Here is a 12538-nt window from a genome sequence, read left to right as displayed (position 1 = left end):
GGAAGGATATCATCATCAATGATTCCTGAGTCACAGTAAGGATGAGTTGCTAAGAAATCAACTAGAGTTTGACCTTTTACTGCCTTTTGTGGCACATTTATTAGGTCAAATTGCAGTAAATATGAAGTCCATTTGCTTAACTTTTTTTTTATGAAAGGTGGAAATATCATATATTTCATGACATCCGTTGGAGATACTACTTCTATTGCGAAGGCCGTGAAATAATGTATGAGTTTAATTGATGCATCATATAAACACAGACACCATTTCTCTGCCATAGTATACCTTTTTTTTGTATCCTGTAGGATTCTACTTGGGTATAATATGGGCTTCTCATGTCCTTTTTCATTTTCTTGAGTAAGAAGACTACCAATGGAATCTTCACAAGCAGACATATACGACCTTAGTGGTTTTCCATTTTGCTTTGGAGGAATCAACACAAGAGGGTTTGCCAAATCATTCTTAATCTGGTTAAATGCCTTTTGATGTTCTTCCTCCCATTTGAACTTTGATTCATGTGTTTAATCCTAACAAAGGTGATTTTTTTTAGTTTTTCCAGCTAGATTAGCTATGAATCTCCTGACATAATTGACCTTCTCAAGAAATCTTCGTAATTCCTTTTTATTAGAGGGTGGCTTAGCTGTCAATATTGCCTTTACCTTATTTTAGTCAATTTCCATTCCATTCTTGTGAATGAGGAATCCTAAAAGGTTACTAGCTTTAACTCCAAATGCACATTTGAGTTGATTCTTTATTAGGTGATATTGTCTAATTCTGGCAAATGACTTAACCAAATGCTCTTTATGTTATAGGAAGTCATTTGACTTTACCAGTATGCCATCCACATAAATTTCCAGGATATTACCAATCATGTCCTTAAAACTTGGCTCCATTGCCCTTTGATATGTAGCTCCGACATTTTCAACCCAAATGGAATGACTACATATTCAAACAAGCTGAATACTTTGGTCATCTGAAGGATGTTTTATTACAGTCTTCATGTGCAATCTTTAATTGGTGATACCCTGCATACCCATCCATAGAAGATATGTATTCATATCTTGATGTTGCATCTAGTAGAAGATCAGTGACTGGCATGGGGTACTGACTTTTAGGTGTAGCTTTAGTTAGATCCCTAAAGTCAATGTAGATTCATATTTACCATTTTTCTTAACCACTGGAACTATATTGGAGATCCATTCAGTATGTTGGCAAGGCCTTATAACTTTTCCTTGAGGAGCTTGTCTATATCCTCTTGTATAGGCTTTGTTAGTTCAGGTGCCAGTCTTCTAGGACTTTGTGCTACAGGCTTAAATCCGTTCATGATAGGTAGTTAAAACAGTCTTTAACTTCTTTTAGAATCTCTACGATTTCCTATTTTTCTTGGTTAGTGATGAGCTTACTTATGTAAGTAACACGCGGATTTTCATGGTCTCCTAAATTTATCTCCTCTAGCGGATCATGAACCTCCTACTAAATATACTCATTTTTTTCCCATACTTTCTCATCCTCCTCGCGAAGGATTCAGTTTTATATAAATTTGAGCAACATAAATTAGAATTTATAAGAAAATACTCTTGGTATTTTCTTTAAAACTAAATCTTTCTTGGTTTATAAACATAAAAACTTTTATGATAAAAATACATCCTGAATCTATAAACTAATAAGAGTTAAGGGTTGATCATAGTCTGGCGCATATTGAACATATTCATATTGTGATTGAATGTCTTCAACTTCTGGGATGTCCGACTTCTTCGATGAGAATTGGTCCTGAGTCTTCCATGTCTTGGTGAGTTTACAACTCATGTTTTAGAGCAACCTCAATTTTTATAGTGGGTCGGGAATTGATTTTAGAGAGTCCCTAATAAAAAACAGAATCACGAGATGTAATTAGACAAACATCCTCATCTGCTTGAACTATTTCATAAGTGTCACCATTCCACAAAATTAAGACTTGGTGAAGTGATGATAGGATAGCATAATTATGGTGTAACCAGTCTCTTCCTAAAATCGCATTATAATAACTGTCACTTTCGACTATGAAGAAACTAGTATAAGTAATTTTAGTTCCTACTTTAATTTTCAGAATAACCATTCCTTCCACTTTTTCTGACAAATCAGAGAAACCAGTTATGTTGATTTGTATGTTATGAAAATCCCTTCTAATTTTCCCTAGCTTTATAAACATAGAGAGTGGCATAATATTAACAGTGGCTTCGATGTCCACCGATACTTTGCCTAAATGAACTCCCTAAAAATCAACATTTAGAAAAAAGGCTTTAGTGTGCTTATTGTCAACATCGACTAACCTAAAGATTTTATCTACGATTAATTTCTCTAGGTTAGCCTTTAGAGACGTCTTATTAGGCACTTTTTGTGAGGTGCATTTAAATAAGATGACAAACTTCTAGAGAAGAAACTTTGAATTTACATACCATCTCTTCTTTGTCAGCTTCATCTGCCCATGATGTGGTGTTGGTCTGGAATTCTAATTAATCTTCGGACTTTTTAAACTCTGTAGGTAGCATGACCTCATCACTAGTGGAAAAAACCCTATCTGTCACTTAGTAACAGATGCACTTTTACAAAACCGCATCAGAAAATCAATTAAAAAATAGGAAAGAAAGTTGGGGAAAAAAAATCTGATGCAGTATTCTTGTGGACCGCATCAGATTTAAAAGGGGATGCAGTTTTGTTGAAAATCTGATGCAGTTCTTAAAACCGCATCAGATTTTGTCATTTTTCTTAAAAGAAAACCGGAAATGCTGGCGCATTATCTCTCGCGTACCCTGTCCATTTCTGCCCCTTCAATAACTCAAACCCTAATTTCTCTCAAACTCTAATCCCTCTCTCTCCTCTCCTCACTCACCAGTCACCACGACCCTCCTCTCTCTCTCTCCTCTCCTCACTCACCACGGACCTTCTCTCTCTTTCTCTCTAAGCGGAAGGTATGCATACTAAGGTGATGGATGTGAGACGGAACGAAACCGTATCTGCATTTCATTTAATAGACCAAGTTGTCTATTAAGGATTAAGTAGCCCGTATGATTCTAGTAAGATGGCGGTGCCCGTTCGCTGCCAACTAAATAAAAAGTGAAGAATGTAATGCTATTGTAGTATCATGTATAGGAATGTTCATTATCGCTTTGTTTATGTTTGTATGCATTTAATGGTTTACTATGTACTCAGCATAGCTGATTGTGTGTTATTATGTGTTTGTTGACTTGTGATGAGCCATTGATGCTACAATGGGGAGCAGACTAGGTGTAACGGTGCTGCTGCATGATACCGAGCATACGGGGGATAGTCCTTAGTCTTTGAACTTTAAAGTGTTTTCATTAAGTATTATAAGACTATTATGATTTACTTAATTAGTGTGTGGTTTGATTAAAGGGGTCGTTCATGATTCCCGAGTTGTAGTTCCATTATATTTTCCGCTACATTTCAGTTTTCGAGACAATTATTTGAGTTAACATTCCTTCTTAATAAGCCTTGTGTTTCATCGCGGTGGTAACACTCCCAAAGTCGATGTGACGTAGTCGTAGACGTGTATGGATTTTGGGGGTGTTACAGGTTTGCTCTAGATAACTAATATTTGATTGGAGCATGATTTTGCTCAGGAAAAAGCAAAATACATTTGATTGGAGCACAGTTTTGCTCAGGAAAAACCAAAATACATTTGATTAGAGCACGGTTTTGCTCAGGGAAAAACCAAAAGACGTCGAGATGTTCTCGTTGTAATGTTATATTTGATTGGAGCATGGTTTTGCTCAAGAAAAACCAAAATACAATGAGTTCGAGAAGAAGAGACGTTCTCATTATAGAGTTTGTCTTATAAGAGACCGTCTACTTTTAAATTAAAATTAGGCAATGATAGGCTCAATATTACAAAGAGAATTAGCCCAATAGTGACTAATTTAATTTCACTCGGTGACTAGTTTAATCCATTTAGTGACTAGGTCTACTTTTATATTAAAATTAGACAGTCTCTTTTAATATTTTTTGCTTATTATAATGTTATATTTGCAGGTTCGAAAGGAATGACGTTCCTGTTTGATTGGTGGTTGATGGGTTTGAAAAATATGAACGTTCTCATCATAAAAAAAAAAATAAATTGAAGGTGACATCACTAGATTTGTGAATCTCGACTTCCACGAAGAAAAAAATTTCCAATTGCAACGTGTTACGATTGTGGGAGGGTGTGAGTGATAGGAGATATAATCAGTATTGGAAGATATATGTATGATATATTTTTCATATTGATATAATTAAGAGAATAATATATTTAGATTTATTTATGTTAAAATATTATTTGGTGAATAATATATGGTTTTGGTCATATATCTTTTAAGAAGATTGTTTTCTATCTTATGTTACCTTAGGTTTTATATAAATACTCTACCTATTGATGAATAATATTCAAGCGATAATATTAACCATTTACACTAAATTTGTCAACTGCTTATTTAAGTCTCTTAGCACTAAGAAAATTACTTCTTTGTTACTTCAATCAGTAGAATTCCAGGAATCTATTTACGTTCAAGGACCTTGGGATTTTTTTTGTCTAGCTGACATTGGTGGCTGCTAAATGGGATATGACAATCCATTCCTGAAGATCGTTTTGGTTTTGTCTCTCAATAGGTTCCTTCTCATATCAAGTCTTCTTCAAGACATTTAATCCAACTCTGCCTTGCGTCGCTCGCGATAATTTAAGTTGGACTGGAGTTGTACTAGTTTGTATTTCTTTTACAGAATATGTAAGAGCAAATGAAGCTCCTTTAGCTGTGTTTCTTTTGTTTTCTGTTTCATTTTATTAGCTTTAGGCTGTACATTATTTATTAATTAATGCCAGTTTTCTCGTTGTAAAAAAACCACCAAGAAAAAAGTATTAAACATATTTAGGTATTCAGATGTCCGAAAGTAGGAAAAATTTATCTCTTGGATAATCTTTGTAGTCAAACACTGTAGGAAAATTTTATCTCTTGGCTAATCTTTGTAGTCAAAACACTAGTTATCAATTGAAACAATATCTCAAAACCAACGTGGATATAAAGTAGCCTTGCTAATTGCTGTGTAAACTAGTATTATGACGAGTGCATTATGCACGGGAGTATTTATTGTTTTATTACATATTTAAAGGAAGTTACATAATAAGATTGACTTAACTTCCCATATTACAGAAAATCATAAAACATAAAGTATGAATGGTGATGAACAAAAATTACAAATGAAATTTTCAAATCAATTTATATGTTTGCAAACACTTCCTTATAAACTACATTTGGGGTATTTGCACGCAAACAATGTTCTTCATCCAACAAAAGGATCTTGAGACCTTTTTTGCTCGTAACTCTGGAAACGACAACATAAGATTCTCCATGGCTGAAAACAGGTATCGAAAAATACATGCCTACATGAGACAGAGTTTGTCCTTGACTTTTATTTTTGGTCATAGTAAAAAATATCATTAATTAAAGGAAATAGTCGTCTCTGAAATCTAATAGAAAATTCAGTGAAGTCGGACGGGATTAGTGTCATTCTTGGGACAAATATTTTTTCTCCCACATTGCTTCCGAAAATAATAGTAACTTCCGTGCATCGTGCATACTGCACAGGAAACGTTTTGTCTTATAAATTGAAAATTTTAAGAAGTTTGTCCTAAAGTCATGGTGGTGAATATTAACTTGTGATTTAAGATTTCATAATCATGTATTGAGATTATTTTCGAAACTAGCTTATAACCCGTGTCTTTAGGCTAATGTAGTTAATGTCATGGTGGATCACATGACCCACCTATATATTTTTTAAAAAGTTGATAAAAATAGTAACTGCTCTGTCTATTGCTTCTCATAGAGTCTAAGGCTAAATCACAATTCGCACCACCAATAACACTCAGCCATACGCCGGCTACAGCAACCACTTAAGGAAGTCTTATTCTACCTTCTTGCACCACCGATGCATCATATTTGGCCACTTAATGGTAGCTGTCCACTTAGTCATGATTTTAATTTTATACCCGTGCAACTGCATGGGGATTTTTTTTAATTTTATAAATTTAAGTTTTATAATCATGTATTTATTTACTTTGAAAATGTCTTATGACCCGTGTGTTTAGCAGTTGATGTAGTTAATATCATTGTGGATCACGTGACCCATTATTAATCTTATAAAAAAAATTGATTGGATTTTTTTGCTTGGCCTACTACTTCATTTAAAGGATAGATTAGATCACACAATTGGACCATATCTCGTACTCAATCATTGAGCCACTTTTGTTCCCGCTATACGTACAATCTCTCTCACCTTCATATCTTGCTGCCTCGCACCACCATTGCATTAGGCCAACCATTGGACACCATTGTTTGCAATAATCTGCATTTACCTTTTTCCCATTCACTTTGCATAAATTTTTTCTGTTGATTTTAGTTTGTAATTTGGTTATGGGTTTTTGTTAATTTGTAAGGAGGTAATGTATTCTACTGAGTTTTAATTGATAAAAACAGAAAAGTTTATATGGGTGTGGTGAAGAACTTCAAGTTGTGGTACCAATATACCATTGGCTTGAAATTAGCTAATTTGTAGTTTTATATTTGAAAACTCGTGTTTTGAGTATCTTGTATTAGTTCGACTTTAATTTTATTATGATTTTTTAAATGAAAACACATTTTTTTATGAATATGGTTTAAATCTCGAAATATTGAATCGGAGTATTACTTCTAGAGTGAAACTTTTAATGAAGTTTTAAATTCATGCATTGATTATTGATTGACATTTTGTTGTGGACGGTGGTGACTCACCAGTTGTAAATTCCTAGATCTGCCACTAAATATGTTATACGATTTTGACTTATAACTTACTTCGAAAAATAAGTATTGTTTCGGGTAAAAACTTGTATTAGATGGGAATGATCGAGATTAGGGTTGGTGAAGGTCTGATACTCAAAGGTTATCTGGAAACCTGCACAGAACGAGAGTTAGACTACCCTGGGGGTGGATCCGGGATCGCCCCTCCGACGATCAAGTCAGTTGGTTTGTATTAATTGATGTTGCCAAGTGTATTGTATGGGATTGCGTATTTCAATAAATGGGGATCTGCCCAGCATTTATAGGCGTTGAAAAGTGTGAGGACATTCCCTGCCATGTAGGCACGAATTTTAAGGCAGGTGGGCCCCACTGGGAGGCTTCCACGCTGGCGAGGAGGGTTTAGTCTTGACCAGCTAAGCGGCCCATCAGAAATGATTGGGCCCAAACATTAGCCCCACGCGAAACATATGGTGGGGCCCTGGTCGTCATCATGTGTTTCGAGGAAATCAATGGGCTCTAGGAAGCTCGAGGGGCTTCGGAGACCTCGCTCGAGGTTGCTAAGGGGCCAATGAGCCCCAAGCAACTCGAGGGGCTTCAGAGACCTCGCTCGAGGTTGCTTAGGGGCCAATGAGCCCCAGGCAACTCTAAGGGGCTTCAGGGACCTCACTCGAGGTTACTCAGGGGCCAATGAGCCCCAGGCAACTCGAGGGGCTTCAGAGACCTCGCTCGAGGTTACTCAGGGGCCAATGAGCCCCAGGCAACTCGAGGGGCTTCGGAAACCTCGCTCGAGGTTGCTCAGGGGCCAATGAGCCCCACGCAACTCGAGGGGCTTTAGATACCTCGCTCGAGGTTGCTCAGGGGCCAATGAGCCCCAGGCAACTCGAGGGGCTTCAGAGACCTCTTTTTGGGGTTGCTCAGGGGCCAATGAGCCCCAGGCAACTCGAGGGGCTTTAGCGACCTCGCTCGAGGTTGCTCAGGGGCCAATGAGCCCCAGGTAACTCGAGGGGTTTCAGAGACTTTGTTCGAAGCTATCGACCGGGTTTGTATAACTTGAAGGAGTTCTGAGTCTTCGCTCGATGTTGTTTGGGGCTGATAAGCCTCGAACAACTTCGGGGAAGTGGCCTTGCTCGAGGTTACCCAGGCGTCCCTGGTTCACTCGAGGGGTATGACGCCGTAGCACTTTATGGGCGCCGATCTCGATTGATTGTGTCGATCGAGATATCCCTCACTCGATCGGGGTGAGGTGCCTAAGAGTAGGACACAACAAGAATGTTAGGGTTTAGCGTCCGAAAAAATCGGACGGTAAAAATGCGGAGTCGGACGCTAAACATATTAGCGTCCGATAACAGACGCTAAACAGCTGATGCAAAACACCTGGTCGCTAATGGCTAGCTTAGCGTCCGTTTATAGCGACCGCTTTTCGACATGTAACGTCCGATTTGGTAGCTGATGCCAACTAGCGTCCGTCTGTGGCAGCGGACGGTATTTAGCGTCCGTTTTTAGAAGCGGACGCTAGTTAGCGTCGGCTTCAGCGGACGGTAATTGGTCCTCTGCCACAGACGGACGCTAGTTGGCGTCGATAATCGGACGCTAGTTGTCCAGACGGTCGCTAATTCCTCGCCCTTTTCTGTAGGTCCAATGACTTTTAGCGGACGTTAATCTCCAAATGGCGGACGCTAATTCCTTTTTTTTTTTTTTTAAATAATTGTAATTTAATAGTTTTTAACCTGTTTCGTTTTCCAATCAAATATATACTCAAGCTGTCCGCTAATGCGCCAAATTCTGCACTAATGACCTGTTTGCATTAAATATAATTCATAAATACACTAATATAAATTCATACATACATAAAAATAAGTTAACGGTTTTAACTAAATTATATGTTTTCACGTTCCGAAATATAAACAAGATAGATAGTGCAAGCTAATGTAGGATCCTAAGTCGCACACGCATCACCACCGCCGGTGGGGGGTCTCGAGGCCCGGGAGGGGGAATGAACCACCACACTGGCTCATCATCTGGCTGTATGTCTCCATAGTGGCCCTCATCTGCGTCAGGTACTCATCATACACCCTGCGATCCTCCTCTCTCTCCTTTTGCCTGGCGATGCGTTCCTCTTCTATCACCTTCTGCATCCGCTCACGTTCTCTTTGCATCTCGGCTCTCTCTTCCTCAAACTTCGCAGACAACTGAGAATACATGGAAGGAGTGCAACTGGAGGACGAACTACCTCCTCCCCTCGAAGACCTCTCAAAATAGAGGTCTGCACTCGTCCCCAAACCAGGAACCCACCCTTTCTTTCTGCCACCAACAGTCTCAAAGAAAATCTGGTTCGGGGCCTTGGTTTCACCTCTTTCTTCACATTGAGCAAGAGTTTTGTCATAACTTTCCTGCAAGAATGGATTAAGCAAGTTTAAACACTTACCATGAAAATGAGAGAAACAAAGCCATTTCGAGCCTTTTTTGGGTTTCATGTTCCTATAATCCTACCTCTATGTCTATTTCAAGTTCTTATGCTATGCAAGTCCTAGAATACTCATTTAAACTTTCTACTACTTGGTTGTATGATTCTAAGCAAGTTTAAACACTTAGCCAATAAAATGAGAAGAAACTAAGCCATTTCGAGCCTTTTTTGGGTTTCATGTTCCTATAATCCTACCTCTATGCTATTTCAAGTTCTAATGCTCATGCAAGTCCTAGAATACTCATTTAAACTTTCTACTACTTGGTTGTATGATTCTAAGCAAGTTTAATACACTTAGCCAATGAAAATGAGAAAAACTAAGCCATTTCGAGCCTTTTTTGGGTTTCATGTTCCTATAATCCTACTCTATGCCTATTCCAAGTTCTTATTGCTTATGCAAGTCCTAGAATACTCATTTAAACTTTCTACTACTTGGTTGTATGATTCTAAGCAAGTTTAATACACTTAGCCAATGAAAATGATAGAAACTAAGCCATTTCGAGCCTTTTTTGGGTTTCATGTTCCTATAATCCTACCTCTATGCCTATTCCAAGTTCTTATTGCTTATGCAAGTCCTAGAATACTCATTTAAACTTTCTACTACTTGGTTGTATGATTCTAAGCAAGTTTAAGACACTTAGCCAATCAATATGAGAAAACTAAGCCATTTCGAGCCTTTTTTTGGGTTTCATGTTCCTATAATCCTACCTCTATGCCTATTTCAAGTTCTAATGCTCATGCAAGTCCTAGAATACTCATTTAAACTTTCTACTACTTGGTTGTATGATTCTAAGCAAGTTTAATACACTTAGCCAATGAAAATGAGAGAAACTAAGCCATTTCGAGCCCTTTTTTGGGTTTCATGTTCCTATAATCCTACTGATATGTCTATTTCAAGTTCTAATGCTCATGCAAGTCCTAAAATACTCATTTAAACTTTCTACTACTTGGTTGTATGATTCTAAGCAAGTTTAATACACTTAGCCAATGAAAATGAGAGAAACTAAGCCATTTCGAGCCCTTTTTTGGGTTTCATGTTCCTATAATCCTACCTCTATGCTATTTCAAGTTCTAATGGCTCATGCAAGTCCTAGAATACTCATTTAAACTTTCTACTACTTGGTTGTATGATTCTAAGCAAGTTTAATACACTTAGCCAATGAAAATGAGAAAACTAAGCCATTTCGAGCCCTTTTTTGGGTTTCATGTTCCTATAATCCTACCTCTATGCCTATTCAAGTTCTTATTGCTCATGCAAGTCCTAGAATACTCATTTAAACTTTCTACTACTTGGTTGTATGATTCTAAGCAAGTTTAAATACACTTAGCCAATGAAAATGAAGAAACTAAGCCATTTCGAGCCCTTTTTTGGGTTTCATGTTCCTATAATCCTACCTCTATGCTATTTCAAGTTCTTATTGCTTATGCAAGTCCTAGAATACTATTTAAACTTTCTACTACTTGGTTGTATGATTCTAAGCAAGTTTAAGACACTTAGCCAATCAATATGAGAAAAACTAAGCCATTTCGAGCCTTTTTTGGGTTTCATGTTCCTATAATCCTACCTCAATGCCTATTCCAAGTTCTTATTGCTTATGCAAGTCCTAGAATACTCATTTAAACTTTCTATTACTTAGTTGTATGATTCTAAGCAAGTTTAAGACACTTACCTTGATTTTTTGGACTTTGTCGTTGATCGGAACCTTCTTTCCAAACTCATCCCTCATGTGTGTGTCCATGAACAAGTCCACAGCGGAAGGCAGCATCCCTCCACGCTGTGCGGCCTACACGTTCAAAGACATTAATTAAATCAAGTTTTTGTATTAAATGTATTCAAACAAGTTACACTTACCAATCTCTTGGCGCGCTCTGCTGAGGAAATAGAACCCTGGACATGAGAAGGAGGTACGCTGCTGGTCAAGTCACCTCCTCGCCGGTTCTTGCTAGCCTTCTGAGATCGTGCTTTGAAATCCTTGTCTTGAGCATTCTTCATCATCTGCTCGTGAATGCTCAGAGACAACCATGTCGGACAAACACCACCTTTCTTCTTTACTATCGAGTGGTGATTATCTTTCAATCGTTTGGCCATTTTCCTGTCGTATGTAGACCTCACTTGGGATTGAAGTTCCTCCCTCCATTTATATGAGCCCTACATGCATATAAGAAACCAATCATAAAGGGTTAGTTTACATATTATAAACTTAAGTATAAAGGGTTAGTTTACATATATAAGAAAACTAAGCACAACGAGTTAATATTTTTACATATTATAAACTTAACAAATATGATTTCACCTTGAAAATAGAGAACCAAAGGTTTTTTGTATCGTCATCAACCTGCGAATAGTTCCTCCATGGATGATGGAAATGTTGCTTGAAGCATTTAGTCATGTTGCGAATGACTCCATTGTCTTCAAACCTGATAAAAAGCAATTAAAACCAAGTGAATAACACCAATAAAATCTATTAAAAGTAATAAAGTATTACGCTCATAATATAACTTACCAAAGTCCATTGGGATCCAACTCCTTTTTTGTTGTCACCTACCCCAGCCTCATGATTATCCTCGTCCTCTCTCAACTCGCCATCACGCTCAGGCTGAGGCTCACTACCCCCATCACGAGGACCACCTCCGGATCCGGTACCTGATGACATCTGCAAAAGCTTGAAAGTAATCACATATTATAATCAATAAACTATGAAATTAATCATAAACATATTATAAAACCGTAGTACAAAATATTGAAAATCACATAATTAATCAATTTGGAAAAAGCTTCAAATTAAAAACATATTAAATGACTAAAACACATATAATAAAAATAAATAATATGTCTTACACATAGAGGTCTGCACTAGCGATAAAATGACAAACATATTGTCTTACAACAAAAGCAAACTACATAAGGTAACAAAATACACTAAACGTCATCAAACAAATCATCCTCGTCATCATCCTCGTCACTCAAATCACCAGCTCGTCGCTGCTTTCATAATCACTTGGTTCTCCTTGTTCATTCGGCGCCTCAAATTCCATGATCTCATCATTATTGTTGTCGTCACCAGCATCATAATCTGGTATCTCATTCGGAGCACAAAGAACTGCAGCGGTATCAACTCTTTCCTCCTGGAGAACATCCAAATCAACCGGGGCATCAACTTCGGACCTTGCCTTCGTTTTAAACACAGCCCACCATTGCAGTTTATCCCTCCTAAGACTGGGATACGGCGCGTAGTATACTTGGCTAACTTGGTACGACAATACAAACGGA

The 12538-nt window shown here is 37.6% G+C and overlaps 1 long non-coding RNA gene across 1 annotated transcript; it reads right to left on the bottom strand.

Moving 5' to 3' along the window:
* Positions 1 to 8460: 8460 nt before the first annotated feature.
* Positions 8461 to 10978, bottom strand: LOC125494045 (uncharacterized). Its single transcript, XR_008968561.1, has 2 exons — positions 10938 to 10978; positions 8461 to 9193 (listed from the first exon to the last, which is right to left on the bottom strand). It is a non-coding gene; the product is annotated as an uncharacterized LOC125494045 (long non-coding RNA).
* Between the last annotated feature and the right edge of the window lie 1560 nt (positions 10979 to 12538).

This window comes from Beta vulgaris, chromosome 3 (genome assembly GCF_026745355.1).
Source record: "Beta vulgaris subsp. vulgaris cultivar EL10 chromosome 3, EL10.2, whole genome shotgun sequence".
Taxonomy (NCBI): domain Eukaryota; kingdom Viridiplantae; phylum Streptophyta; class Magnoliopsida; order Caryophyllales; family Amaranthaceae; genus Beta; species Beta vulgaris.
Note: the sequence above shows the minus strand (reverse complement) of the source record. Positions and strands in the feature narration are given on the sequence as shown.